This window comes from Nicotiana sylvestris, chromosome 11, assembly GCF_000393655.2.
Source record: "Nicotiana sylvestris chromosome 11, ASM39365v2, whole genome shotgun sequence".
Classification (NCBI taxonomy): Eukaryota; Viridiplantae; Streptophyta; class Magnoliopsida; order Solanales; family Solanaceae; genus Nicotiana; species Nicotiana sylvestris.
Genome location: NC_091067.1, coordinates 134,749,013 through 134,764,097, shown reverse-complemented (window position 1 = coordinate 134,764,097; position 15,085 = coordinate 134,749,013). Strand labels below are relative to the sequence as shown.

Below are 15,085 nucleotides of genomic sequence, written 5' to 3'. Positions count from 1 at the left end.
AAATGTTCTTAGGTGAGTCAGCTTGGGTTTCCTTCCATTCAGCAGCTCATATGGGGTTTTGTTCAGGAGGGATCTGATCATTCACCTGTTCACCAAGTAGCAGGCAGTGTTGACTGCTTTAGCCCAGAAGTTCTTTGCAATTCCACTGTCGATTAGCATTGTTCTTGCCATCTCTTCCAGAGTTTTGTTCTTCATTTCCACTACTCCATTTTGCTGAGAAGTTCTGGGAGCTGAGAAGTTGTGGCTGATGTCATTTTCATTGCAGAACTCATCAAATTTGGCATTGTCAAATTCTGTTTCATGATCTGACCTAATTCATGCGACTCTAGACTTCATCTTCACCTGGATTTTCTTCATAAAGGCCACAAACACCTCAAAAGTTTCATCTTTAGTTCTAAGAAACAGAGTCTATGTGAATCTGGAGTAGTCATCCACTATCACAAAAATGTATCTTTTTCCTCCTCTGCTTGCACTCTCATCGGACCGCATAGATCCATATGAAAAAGCTCTAGTGGCTTTGAGGTGCTCACATCCTTTTTAGACTTAAAAGAGGACTTCACATGTTTTCCTCTAGCACATACGTCACAGATTTTTTTCACCTTGAACTTTGACATGGGCAGACCATGGACCAGGTCCTTCTGAATTAGTTTGTTCAGAAGAGAAAAACTTGCGTGCCCCAGTCTTTTGTGCCACAGTTCAGCACCATCATCAACAGCTTTCAGACAATTCAGATCACCACTTTGTAAGGACTCGAAATCAGCAACATAGATGTTCTTGTATCTTTTGTCCACAAGTACCACTTCACAAGTTACCAGATCAGTAACTGTACATATCTTGGACAAGAATTCCACCTTGTTTCTTTTATCACAGATCCGAGAGACACTCAAGAGACTGTACTTAAGGCCATTGACATAGTACACATTTTCAATAGAATGAGTGAGTGACTTCCCGACTTTTCCAACTCCAAGAATGTACCCCTTTTTCCCATCGCCGAAAGATACACTCCCTCCTTGCAGGGCTTTTAGTGAAAGAAAGTCCATGGTGTTCCCAGTCATGTGCTTTGAACACCCATTATCCATGAACCATTGTTGATTGCTTCCTTTCATTGTTCCCTGCACAAGAAGATCAAGAGTTAGTTTTAGGAACCCAAACAAGTTTGGGTCCCTTGTAGTAGGCAAGAGGATGAATAAGAGCTCTCTTAGTCCATGCAGGTAATGTGCGCTTTTTGTGAGTGGAAACTGGTCCCTCTTTTGTAGCCACTTTTTTAGCAAACACTTTGTTTTTCTGAACAGATTAAACCCTGGCCTGGTAATTTTCTTTGAAGTGCCTATTGTTCTCAAAGTGGGTACAAAGCAAGTTATCAGAAATAGTTACGTACTTGCTGTGAGGGTTGTAAGGAGTTTTCTCCCTTTGGAACCCTATTCCCTGCCTATTTCCACCATTATTAGTGTTCATGGCAGTGATAGCTTCTGAGGACCAGGTCCACTTTAGGAACTTTTCAAGATCATTTTTTACTCTTTCCAGATCAGTTTGGAGGTGCTTGTTTTTCTCAGTTTCAACACACATCCTAGTTCTCACAGCTTTCAACTCATTTTCAAGCCTAATATGTTCTTCACTGCTATCTCTTTTCCTTTTCCAGAATTTTCAGCTTTTGAATTAGTCCCAGGTCTCTTTGTTGTTTCCCTTAGTTCTGCAATTACTGCAAAGAGATCATTTCTTTCTTCTTTGAAGTTTTCGATGGTTTCCTTATGGTCAATAACTACAGCCACTAAGTCATCTCTAGTTTGTTCAGCTTCTCCTAGTTCTAAGGTCAAGGAATCCCTATCCTCCACAAGATTATGATAGGCATCAATCAGTACACTAGCTAAAGACATGAGTTTCTTAGGAGAGTAGGATTTCAGATTTCTCTGAACATCCTTGAAATTTACCTCCTTATTATCATCGTCTTCATCATCATTTGATTGGGCCATCAAAGCAAAAGTTGAGTCATATTCATTTTCCTCGCCTTCAACTGCCATCATGAAACTATCACCAGTATCAGTTTCATCTTCAGACTCACTAGAGGAATCTCCTCATGCTGCAAGAGCCTGTCTCATCACATTGTCAGCAAATCTCTTTCTTTTAAAGTCCTTAAAAGGAACCGGGTTCCTCTTAGCTGCCTTTTCAGGGTTGTTCTTGTAGAATTCTTGCTTCAAGAGAGGACAATCTTTGATGAAGTGTCCAGGCTTTCCACACTTATGACAGAGATCATAGTTTTTTGGTTTGCTAGAGCTGCCCCTTTTTAGCATTTCTCCATTTCTTCTAATCATCTTCTGAAATATTTTGGTTAAGTAAGCCATGTCACTATCTTCCTCACTTGAGTCATTGCTATCAGCTTTGAGTACCAGGTTCTTTTCTTTCTTTGGTTCTCTTCTTTCACTGTCTATCTTCCTCTTCATCTCGTAGGTCTTCAGATTTCCAACCAGCTCTTCTATGGTCAGCTCCTGCAAGTCCTTTGATTTAGTAATAGCATTCACCTTGCTTTCCTAAGGGCTAGGCAGAATACTGAGGATTTTCCTCACTAGCTTGTTTCTAGGAATGGTTTCACCAAGTGAGTGTAACTCATTTATAATGGAAGTGAATCTTGTATGCATATCTTGAATAGATTCATCGTCCTTCATCCCGAAGAGTTCGTACTTGGTAGTGAGCATATCGATCTGAGACTGTTTTACTTGGGTGATTCCCTCATGAGTTGTTTGCAAAGTTTCCCATATCTCTTTAGCAGTGTCGCAAGAAGAGATTCTATTATATTCTTCAGGTCCTATTCCACATACCAGAATCTTCTTGGCACAAAATTCTTCTCCATAGCTTTTCTGTCTGCGTCGGTGTATTCTTTACTGGTTTTTGACATTGAAAATTGAAGTTCTTCCAGTACCTTTGTTGGAACATAAGAACCATCACATATGACATCCCATAACTCAGAATCCTCAGCCATGAGTATTGTCCATTGAACCTGGGTGGTCGATATGCAGATTGACCTTCTTCAAAATTTGGTAGAGAAGCCATAAGGATCCTTTCTAGGTGTTAGCCTGATAGGAGGAACCCATTCTGATACCAATTGTTAGTTTGTATGAGTCCACCAAACAGTAGAGTACATGGTCCTCTATGAGGTTATGCTGAGAATGCTAGTAAAATTGTAAGTAAATGAGACACAGGATTTTTACGTGGAAAAATCCCAACTCAAGGGGACAAAAACCACGACCTACACATGTAGACTTTCAACATCACTAACTTGTAAACACCTATTACAAGACACATTGTAATAACTCCATTACAAAGGATTCAACTCAACTAACTTGTGGTACTCTCACCACAAGCCACTTTGTTACTCTCTAGTTACAAAGACTTTAACTAACTTGTGATACTCTCACCACAAGCCACATTGTTACTCTCTAGTTATAATGACTTTAACTTATGACTAAACCTAGTCACAACATAAACTCAGAGAATTTACGGATTTTACAAGAAGGTTCCTAATCAATGTTTTTTGCTAAGTAGTTTAGGAGATACAATTAAGAACAATCACAAAGTTACAACTCAACTAAGGATAACAAAATACTAACTTTAGGAACTGGTCCGTAGTAACGTTTAACTTTGTTCTTCAAGCTTGTGAGAATTAATTTCTCTGTTTTGCAAAAGGCTTGAATAAGAAACATAAATATTCAAGTGATGTTTTGATATAAACTCATTGTTGATACACCTTGATGATATCACTTGAAATGATGTAAGCACTTTAGTTGGTCAAGGAATAAGTGGGCACTGGAAACAATGCAGTGCGGGCAGAAATAGTGCAGGCGGTCACGTCGCTTCCAGCTGTGTCCACTTGACTTTGTACTGCTATGAGGGAACCACAAGGGTATCGGGTCCTTGTTTGGTTTCATATCTCCTGAAGCTATAGCAGTTCACATTTAGCTGGAATCCGTTAATCTTGCCGTAGTCCAAGTGTGTCAGGTTCCCTATCTGGTCCTTGACAACAAGTTTGTTTGATCATCAAAACATAAAACAAGGACATTTAAAACTTATCACTATAGTTTTCAAAGCTTAAAGAATAAGAAAAAAAAAATATCTACAGCTAAGTCACCTATAAATTATAATATGAATGTTTAACAAATAGTATTGGTGTTAGTGCATTTTAATATTAAAGTGCATTATTTCTTGTGAGATAGTGGTTATAAATTGACAAGAAAATGGTCATTACTTTGGTATAACTCATGAAACCACTAATGTCATGATCTATCACTAATTACCTACTAAGGGTTAAATTTTGTAATCACCAACCATGTTCTATAATTTTATTATCCCACTGCCTTATTATTTATTTCATGGAAGAGATTATATATCTATTAATAGTGGTGTTTCTTCCTTGTGTTTGGTGTGTGAAAGTATGGTAGTGTGTGTGAAAAAAGTGAATTTGGTGTAGTGAAAAAGAGAGTTAAGAGAAGGAGAAAAATCTAAGTCTCCAACTTATTATCTACAAAAAAGAATATTATTTTGTTGAAGGAAGATGTTCATCTTGGTGGAGCTTTTGACTCAACAACTTGTCCAGAGTTTGTTCGAAGCATATGGTGTTGTCGGGCTGTTATATCCTGGAGGGGACAAGCCAAGAGTATTACTGTTGGACCAATGAAGATACTACTACAGTGGGCTTGAATCTTCTTAAACAGGCCGAGATATTCGAGCCTCGGCCTGAGGAATGTTTATTTATTTTTTTCATCTTAATTTTTAATTGTAATTACTTGTAATTTTACCGACTAATAAAAACCAATTCTGATTTTCCAATTTGCTGTGATACTGCTCCGCTGGAGATAACAAAAAATGATCTTAATTATCATAGCCTAAATTCAAGGCATTATTCATATCCCACTATCATTAAGTATATGAAAATTTACAAAACTAATTTAATCTATGAAATATTTCAGTTGAATTATGTACAATTTAAAAAGCTCTTGAAGTATAAAAATAATCTCCTCTTTTTTCAACTGATAACAATATTTAAACAAAACAAAAAGTGCTAAAAATTATTTACTCTCTCTGTTTTATTTTAAACACTATTTGACGGCACTAAACAACAATAACAACAACAAGTCCAGTGAAATTCCACAAATAAGGTCTGGGGATCCGGAAGACCCTCGACTCGAAAGAAGTGAAAATGAAGCAATAAACAGACAGTAGCAACAACTAGGTAATTAGACATGGCACAAATGAAGATACGTGCAACAACAGATATCGAAGAATATGACACTATAAAAATGGATTTAGTCTTGCTGGAAATAATGATATTATATGAAATAGCAAGGGGTTAGGCATAGAAAAATACAAGACTAGTACTAATACTACTGGGATGCCTAGACGAAACTCTAGACTGTCTGTCAATCCACAATCCTAATCCTCGACCTTCACACCCTCCTATCGAGGGTCATGTCCTCAGTAAGCTGAAGTAGCGTCATGTTCTGCCTAATCACCTCACTCAGTACTTCTTAGGCCCCTCTCTACCCCTCCTCTGACCCGCCATGGTCAACCTCTCACGCATCCTAACCGGGGCATCAGGGTCTCTATTTTTCACATGCCCGAAACCATCTCAGCCTCGATTCCCGCAGCTTATCTTCTATAGGAGCCATGCCCACCTTGTCCTTAATATACTCGTTCCTAATCTTATCTCTCCTGGTACGCCCATACATCCATCTCAATATCCTCATTTCGGCTATTTTCAACTTCTGAATATGAGATTTCTTGATTGGCCAACACTCGACTCCATACAACATGGCTTATATTTGACGGCAGTGAGTGTAAGATAAAAATAAAGACTTTTCAAGACTTATAATGTTAAACATGTCTTAGTACTTGTGTGACTATAAGACTTCTGAAACTTCTGATCTTAAACATGTTATAATATTTGTATGGAGATTGTTATTAAGAATAAAATAGAAAAAATTACGTTAATTTATTTTCAAATTTCGAAGGAGTCATTCCTTTTGTAACAGCCAAAAAACTAAATCGAGTCATTGGAAAGGAGGAATAATTCACTGAAAACGCAGAATTTCCTAGGCCCATGTCCAAATGTTAGTGGAGAGAACTTCATTTATAGCCCATCGGGCAAAACAAATTTCAACCGGTAGCCCACAAATTGACCCATACAAGTCATAGCCTAAAAATAATGACAAGTGCTAGCCAGAAACTTCACTGATCGAATGAAGCCGCCGGCAATCGAACGAAGTTTTTCTTGCGGCAAGGACTCTAAATCAATACGATACCATTCATCCTCACGAGCTACACTGTAAAAATAGATCACTCCTTTAGCCTCGAATGTTGACATTGAAATTGAAACACCGCTGTTGTCTGCTGATGGCTTTGGCTATTGCTCCCCTCCTTTGATTTTTGGGTCATGGGTTTCGTATTTTTGCTTATTAGGAATTGCTACGGAGTATTTATATTAGTATCTACTTCTGCTACCGCTTTTCCTAAAATACTTTTTATTTTTGATGCGATCCTAAAATACTTCTGTTGTGTATTTTAGCTTTAGCTTATAAAAATGGAGAAAGAAAAGGTGTCCTTGGTCCAGTTGAGAAGGGAGCCCGAGCTTTAAGTATTCTTCGTGATATATTCCTTGCAAATGTTCTTGTATATCAACATATGTCAGTAGCAGCAACCTATAGGGAAGAAGAGGAAAGCGAGAGGAGCAGTGTATAGCATAAGGCAACGAGAGAGACAACCTTGTCTTCTTTCTCTAATTTTCTCTTATAGTTTCTGTAAATATGTAGATAATATTTTGAAGATCTTTGGCTAAAAATTTAAAAGTCCTTTGATCTAGTTACCATTTTCGACAATTGTGAGGCCATGGACGTAGGTGGCTGGTTTCTCAATGAGAGGAAGAACAGAGGAGATGACTATGAAAAAAGTTGAAATATCTACAAAATAAACTGTTATTTATATAAAATAGATTGTCACTATACAATTTATATACAAATAGACTGTCACTATACAATTTATATACAAATAGACTGTCACTATACAAAATATATACAAAAATAAAATGTCATTATACAGAAAATATACTAAACAGACTGTCATTATACAAAATATGTACAAAATAGACTATCTCTATATAAAAATATACTAAATAGACTGTCACTATACAATTTATATACAATTAGCTCTCACTATACAAAAAATATACAAAATAGACTGTCACTATACAAAATAGACTGTTACTATACAAAAAATATACAAAATAGATTGTCACTGTACAAATAGACTGTTACTATACAAAAAATATACAAAATAGACTGTCACTATGCAAAAAATATATAAAAATAGTCTGTTATTATACAAAAAATATACAAAAATACTTATAAGATCCAGAAGTACATTTAAAAAGGCAAAAAAAGGTTGCTCTATCACACCAGTTGAGGTTCGAACCTACGACCTTCAACTTAGGAAACATGCACTCTAACCACTAAGCTACAAGCACTTATGTTGTCATACTTATTCCTTTCGACTACTATATGCAATACGTTTGGGCCGAAGGGCTATTTTTTGTAAGTAGGACAAAACATGGGCTATTAAAATTTTGAGGGTCCATAGAGATAGTTTTCTCATGTTAGTGGGCCAAAGGAAGGGCCCACAATATTATAAGATTCCTTCAGAGGGAATGGATCTCGGCCCAATAAGGTCCATTTATTAGGGATCCTGCCCATGTGTTGAGTTTTCCGTCAAGGAATGTATATTTTTAGCCGGTTTAAAAAAATAATATGCGACAAAACATATATATATATATATATATATATATATATATTTGGGTAGAAAATATAATTAATTTTAATCAAGCGACCAATTTTGTATTTTGTCCTTTTCCGTTAGGGCAGTCTGAAGCAGCAATGAAAGATATACCAGGGATTCGATTGAATACCTTGTTCTATCAACCACCTCATCGCTCGTATATACCAGGGATTCGATTGAATACCTTGTTCTATCAACCACCTCATCGCTCGTATTACCTTAATAATAAGTCTTGTGATGTATTAAAATTTACTTGGACCACCAAATAATGTTAATTTATGTTAAGCGATAAATTGTGTCAGAATACATATTAGTGAACCGTAATTTAGTAATAAAGCTTATGTCCAAAATAGACACATGATATGCACTTATTAGTTTGATACAAATTACGTAACGAATGAGTATTTTCCCTCTAGTTTTTCTAGTACTTCACGTGTCTAGATTTGAAAATGAAGTTCACTCCTTTATTCTAGCTACATATAACGTGCATCTATAGCAATAAGTGAAAGATTCTACTATCGGTCTCGCAAAATCAAATCAATAGATTGTATCCAAAAGATTGTATATACAAGTACGACATATTTCAAACAAACTATATCCTTGACGATGTATATATATATGAATTCTAGTATATAAGTCGTTAATCTAACTAACTGGAAAAATTATTTGACTACATGACTTGACACATGGTGTGTCTCCATTACCTACTAGTCATGCTATGATGGCTAAAGAAATCATCAAGAATATAATGCTTATTACACGAGTTAAGCTGCAAGGTCATGCCGCCTGTACCGACAATTATCTGTCAATGAGGTTCTCTCCAATTTTCAGAATCGATAGTGCTATTATAAAAGGATATATAGAGCTATAAGATTCAAATTGTGACATCTCAATCAATTAATTGTCTAGTGGAGGATGTAACCAAAATGGTTTACCAAGGTCAGATTTTTGTCAATTAACTCGATTTGGTGTCGGAAAAAAATGTTGTTCTCGCACATTAAGCTCCCGTTGGGTATGCCAATAAAAGTTCCACGTTGATAGCTGAAATGATTGAGAACATACTATATATAAGATGTAAAGATCTCTTAATGATGTGACGCCTTTCGGGAAAAACTGTGCAGACTTGGTCTAAAACGAACAATATCACACCATGTGAAAAGTAGTTATGGCCTGATTGAGCCTAATAACTTGTATCAGTGCCCAAGTTCGACGGGACAAGTATATATTGTTGAAGTTCGAATATACACAGAGTATAAGCAGCGGAAATTATACAAGAAACGTACCTTCAGCCATGGTTGTTCAAGTGATGTAAGGAATTGCCTTGTAAGAACCTTGACAGAAAACCTAGAGCCTTCTAGCTTGTGCATATCGTAGGATGCCAGATTGATGGAGTCACAGGCATATTTATAGTTAGGTTAGGAACTCTTAGGCAAATACTTTAGCCCTAAGGACTTCTCCATAAATTATAATTGCCCTAGGGACTCCTAATAAAAATTGTTTCTTTCCATCAAAGAAACTACCATATATGCATAACTACAGAATATTATCTGATATATTATTTTCTTTGGAAGACAAGGTAAATAATTTATTACCTTATATGTGGGCTACACTAGAAGTCTCTGAAAGAGACAGTAAATTTCTAACATTCTCCCACTTGGCCACATATTACAATCACATAGTCCTTTATGAGAGATAAACATATAATATGGCCATAGACGTTATCACTCAACTAAAAGTTATGCAACTATCATTTTAACTAGAATATATTATTACATGAATCATGGCGGTCATGCTTTTAAACAAACACTTCCGCCCATGTATTACAATGCACATACATTCTAACAAATTGTCTAACAACTTTATGAATGAACTTAATATAAGTCATTCAGAGTCCAACTTTATTGATCCAACGATCACAAATAATACATGAAAAATCAAAAGTGTGCACTGTCATGTATATCAAAATAAACATAATGTCTAGACAAACTGTTAGAGAGCAAAGCAAAACTAAATTGAGCTATTAAGCCCCATATGAGTTACATGATCCTTGAAAATATTAGCCGGCAGACCTTTAGTCATAGGATCAACAATTGTCAAAGTAGTACTAACATGCTCAAAATTTACATCTTGCTTCTTCACATAGTCACATAGTACTTTATGTCGATGTGCTTGCGTCAGCTGCCACTTTTATTGTTCTTAGAGAAGAACACTACAGCTGAATTGTCACATAAGATTCTCAATGGCCTTGAAATGGAATCGACAATTCTAAGGTCGAGAATAAAGTTTTTCAACCATAATGCCTGTAATATAGCTTCATAGCATGCTATAAATTCAGATTCCATTGTGGATGTTGCAATAATGGTTTGCTTGACACTTCTCCAAGACACAACACCTCCAGCAAGAAGGAAAATATATCCTGAAGTAGATTTACCAGTGTCTTTGCATCCACCAAAATCAGAGTCTGAATATCCAATCACCTCCAATGAGTCAGAGTATTTGTATGTGAGCTTAAAATCCTTGGTTCCTAGCAAATATCTCAAAACCCTTTTACCTTCTTTTCAATGGTCAAGACCAGGGTTACTTTGATATCTGCCAAGCGTTCCTACCGAAAAAGTAATATCAGGTCTAGTACAGACATGTGCATACATAAGGCTCCCAACAAGCGAAGCATATGGAATGTCTTTCAGTTGCTCCTTTTCCAATGCATTTTATGGACGTTGATTCAATGAGAATTTGCCAATTTTAATTATGGGTGCTGCTATAGGTGAACAGTTCTTCATCCCGAATCTTCCCAGAATTCTTTCAATGTAGGCCTTTTGAGACAGCCCAAGTAATCTTTGGGATCTGTCTCTGTGAATCTCTATGCCAATAACATAAAAGGCTTCAACCATATCCTTCATCTCAAAATTCTGGATAAGAAACTGTTTAGTCTTGTGCAACAATCCCAAATCACTACTTGCAAGCAAAATGGCATTCACATATAGGACTAGAAAAATATATTTGCTCCTACTTATCTTAAGGTATATACACTGATCGATGATGTTCTCCCTAAATTCAAATGAAGAAACAATATTATGAAATTTAATATACCATTGGCGGGAAGCCTGCTTTAGCCCATAAATGGATTTATTCAACTTGCAAACAAGGTTACTTTTGTCCTTATCATAAAATCCTTTAGGCTAACGCATTTATACCTCCTCTTCAAGATCTTCATTCAGGAAAGTTGTTTTCACATCCATTTGATGTAACTCTAAATTAAAATGAGCTACTAATGTCATGATTATTCTCAACGAATCCTTCTTTGACACTGAAGAGAAGGTTTCATGGTAATCAATGCCTTCCCTTTGAGTAAAACTCTTGGCAACAAGTCTGGCTTTATATCGTTTGATATTACTAGATGAGTCTCTTTTAGTTTTAAAGACCCACTTGGAACCTATGGTAGAGGAACCCTTTGGTAATTCGACGAGATCCCAGACTTTGTTTTTAGCCATAGATTCTAACTCTCCTTTCAAGGCAACATATCAAAGTGTGGAGTTTTCTCCACTCATGGCTTGTGAAAACGAGCATGGATCATCTTTTAGTCCAATATCATAATTAGACTCTTGGAGATATACAACATAGTCACTAAACATTGCTGGTTTTCGAACTCAGAAGGATTTTCTCACTCTCACTGGTTCAGGCACTTCTTCAGTGGGTTCAGGTAAAGCGTGTTGATCTTCATGTGGCTCCTCAAGTGGTGGTGGATATTGAACTTCTTGCTATTTAGATAATTCATGAGAATTTTTCTGAGGCAACATTCAAGTTCCTAATAAATAAATGTACCACAAGTGGTTCCCTTATTTCTTTCAATTCCGAGTCAAACCACTCCCACTCTCTTCATGCTCCTCAAGAAATTTAGCGTTTCTAGCTTCAACAATTTTAGGAGAATGAGAAGGACAATAAAACCTAAACCCCTTAGATTTAACCACATAACCTATAAAATAATTGTTTATTGTTCTTTCATCCAACTTCTTTAGTTGTGGGTTATAAACTCTCACTTCAATTGGACATCCCCAAACGTGTAAATGATTTAAACTAGGTTTTCATGATTTCCATAACTCAAAAAAGTGTCTTGGGTACAATCTTAGATGGAACCCTATTTAAAATATACACAGCGATTTTTACGGCTTCACTCCATAATGATAAAGGTAAATTTGATCTGCTGATCATGCTTCTTACCATTTCCGGTTCCTTCTTTCTGCCACACCATTTTGTTGTGGTGTTCCTGGTATGGTATATTGAGAAATTATACCTTCACTTTCGAGGAACTCAGCAAATTGACCCTTAACTTGTCCCGCCTGACCTGGGGTCGCGGTCGGAGCGCCTAAGCACGATAAGGGTCGGGGAGCTCAAACATGCGACGGGTTGGAGCCACGACATTACGAGAGTTGAGTTTCAACCACCACTTGTCGTGACGTCCGTCGCCGTGGACTCGTATTTAGGCCAACCGCACGCTCGAGGCACACGGGAGGCCAGTATCCGTCCCACGACACCACCACGACCATGAGAATGGGCGCGGTGTGCGTGGGCGAAGCGATGCGTGACGCCCAGGTAGACGTGACCTCGGCCTAATGGCTTCGGGCACAACTTGCGTTCAAAGACTCGATGGTTCACGGGATTCTGCAATTCACACCAAGTATCGCATTTCGCTACGTTCTTCATCGATGCGAGAGCCGAGATATCCGTTGCCGAGAGTTGTTTATGATTCAAAAGAAGCACAAGTCCCCCCGCGCGCACCGCGAACTCCATCATTAACTAACCTTTTAACTCTTTCGATAGAGATGTGTCCCAATCTTTTGTGCCAAAGACTTGATGAGTTCTCATTGATAATACATCATTTTGTGACAATTTCTTTTGTTATGCAAGGTTAAAATATTGCATTCAATTGTGGGGTCTAGCTCAAGTTTATATAAATCTCCATTCAAATTTTTAATACCAATAAATTTACTATCTTTCAAAAGTTTCACAGAAGGATAATGAAAATTCAGATCATATCCACTAATAGATAGTCTTGAAAGAGAAATTAAATTTCTAGAATAGTCTGGAACATATAAAGTATTTTCTAAATCTAATTGAAAACCATCTTTCAAATGAGCCTATATGTCCCCACGCCTTCCACACGTGAATGCATCTTATTGCCATAATAGACGTATTGTTCACTTTCTATCGGCATCCTTTGAGTTAGAAAGCCCTGCATGATTTTGGCAATGTGAATTGTATCACCAAAATCAATCCACCATGTATTATTAGAAACTTCAATAAAATTAGATTCATAACATACAAAGGTAAAATTACTTTTCTTCTCAAGTCATTTCTTGTATTTCAAGCAATCCTTCTTCCAGTGCCCCTTCTTCTTACAGAAACGACAAGCATCTTTGTCAAAGGTGCTTTTCTTCTTCATGGGAACACTTTTACCTTTCTTTGCATTTCTCTTACCATGAGTCACCATATTAACACTTTCATGTGTCTCATGATTCAACCTCTCTTCTTCTTGAACACACATGGTCAAGAGTTCATTGATTGACCATTTATCCTTATGTGTGTTGTAAGAAATCTTGAACGGACCATATTCTGCAAGAAGTGAGTTGAGAATGAAATGCACAAGAAATGGTCCAGACATATCAACCTCAAGGGACTTGAGTTTAGCACCAATGTCTCTCATCTTCATAATGTGCTCACGCACTATATGACTTCTGTCGAAAGTTATACTTGAGAGCCTCTTCATAAGGGTGCTGGCCAATGCCTTGTCAGAGCTTGCAAATTGTTCATCAATTGCCTTCATGTAAGTTTTGACCTTATCGCTATTAGGGATAGAACCCCTCATGCTTTGACTTATGTGGGCTTTTATGAGCATTAAACTTAAGCGATTAGATCGCTCCCACCGCTCATAATTAGCCTTAGCCACTGGCGTACATGGAGTGTCAGGTCCAGATCCGAGCACCCTAAAGTGAGAAGGACTTTCTCCTTCCATTCAGTATAATTGTCACCAGAGAGCATTGGAATTCGAGCATTCTCATTAAAAATAGTGGTAGGAAAAGTTGTAAAGACTGCAAAACAAGGATAAACATACATAAGCTATGAAGTACAATTCATCAAAGCTGAATCGCGTAAAATACCGATTCTATGTAAATTTAGATCCTCCTGTGGGCAGAGATTGCAACCCATGCATAAAATTTACTTTACTTTATTGGACTAATAAACCAAAACATTAGTAAAAATTAATCCGTACCTGTGGGCATAAGTTAATTTTCAACTTAAAAGTTTACTATCTCATTCAAATTAATCTCACCAAAATGGTTACCTTCCTATAGGGCCGGGCTACTATTTTAATAAGATAACTGGACTAAATAGATGTCATTATAAATTTTTTTTAAAATTTTAATCACCAAACTTCATGTGATTAAATAACTTAATTTCTTTTATATCAAATGCTCAAGATGTTGTGACTACTCCTAAGTACATCACATAAAAGAAAACTCAAAAATGACATCTTATAGAGATTTCTTTAAATAATTAAATAATCAACTTAATCAAATATTGATTAGTTTCAAAACGGGCACATAAAGTATAAGTGAATACCTTCACGATCCGTAAGTAATTCACATAAAATAAATCTTATTACAAAAAAAACTACTTACAGTAATGGCTAAACTATTTATAAATTTCATATCATGTAATAAACAACTAATTTCATTATACCAAAATAGATCTGATTCTTCAATTATTATCAGATATGAGATTTCAATTAATCATGACACAAACTTCAGAAATCAGATCGTGTAAAACATCACACAAACAGTATTTATTCCTTTTAAACTTTTGCTAGCATTTTAATGGTCAAAAGGCATTTAAAATAAATAAAATAAACAGTACAATCCAAACATATTAATCTGCCGTCGAAAACATAACGACACCCTTATAGGTATTCCCAACTTCAAATTAAAATTCTAAAACTTATACATATTCCGGACATGTTTCGAGTAACAGAAACTTAAAACCAGTCTATTATTTTTTTTTTTTTATCTTTTGAAGCAATTATTTCAATCTAGCTTACATGATTACTGCAATGCTTTAAAGAATAAGATAACATTGAAAAACAAATAACAGCATCTCTCTCATCACGTAGACCAGTGTAATAATAACCTTTGCTAGACCAGGTATCAATCCAATTTAGTTACAGTACTTTATATGGATCAAACAGAACAAATCTCGAAGTTTCACACAAGACTAT

The 15,085-nt window shown here is 36.3% G+C and overlaps 1 non-coding gene across 1 annotated transcript; it reads right to left on the bottom strand.

The window, feature by feature from the left end:
* Window positions 1-12,395: 12,395 nt before the first annotated feature.
* Window positions 12,396-12,551, bottom strand: LOC138882522 (5.8S ribosomal RNA). Its single transcript, XR_011404118.1, has one exon. It is a non-coding gene; the product is annotated as a 5.8S ribosomal RNA (ribosomal RNA).
* Between the last annotated feature and the right edge of the window lie 2,534 nt (window positions 12,552-15,085).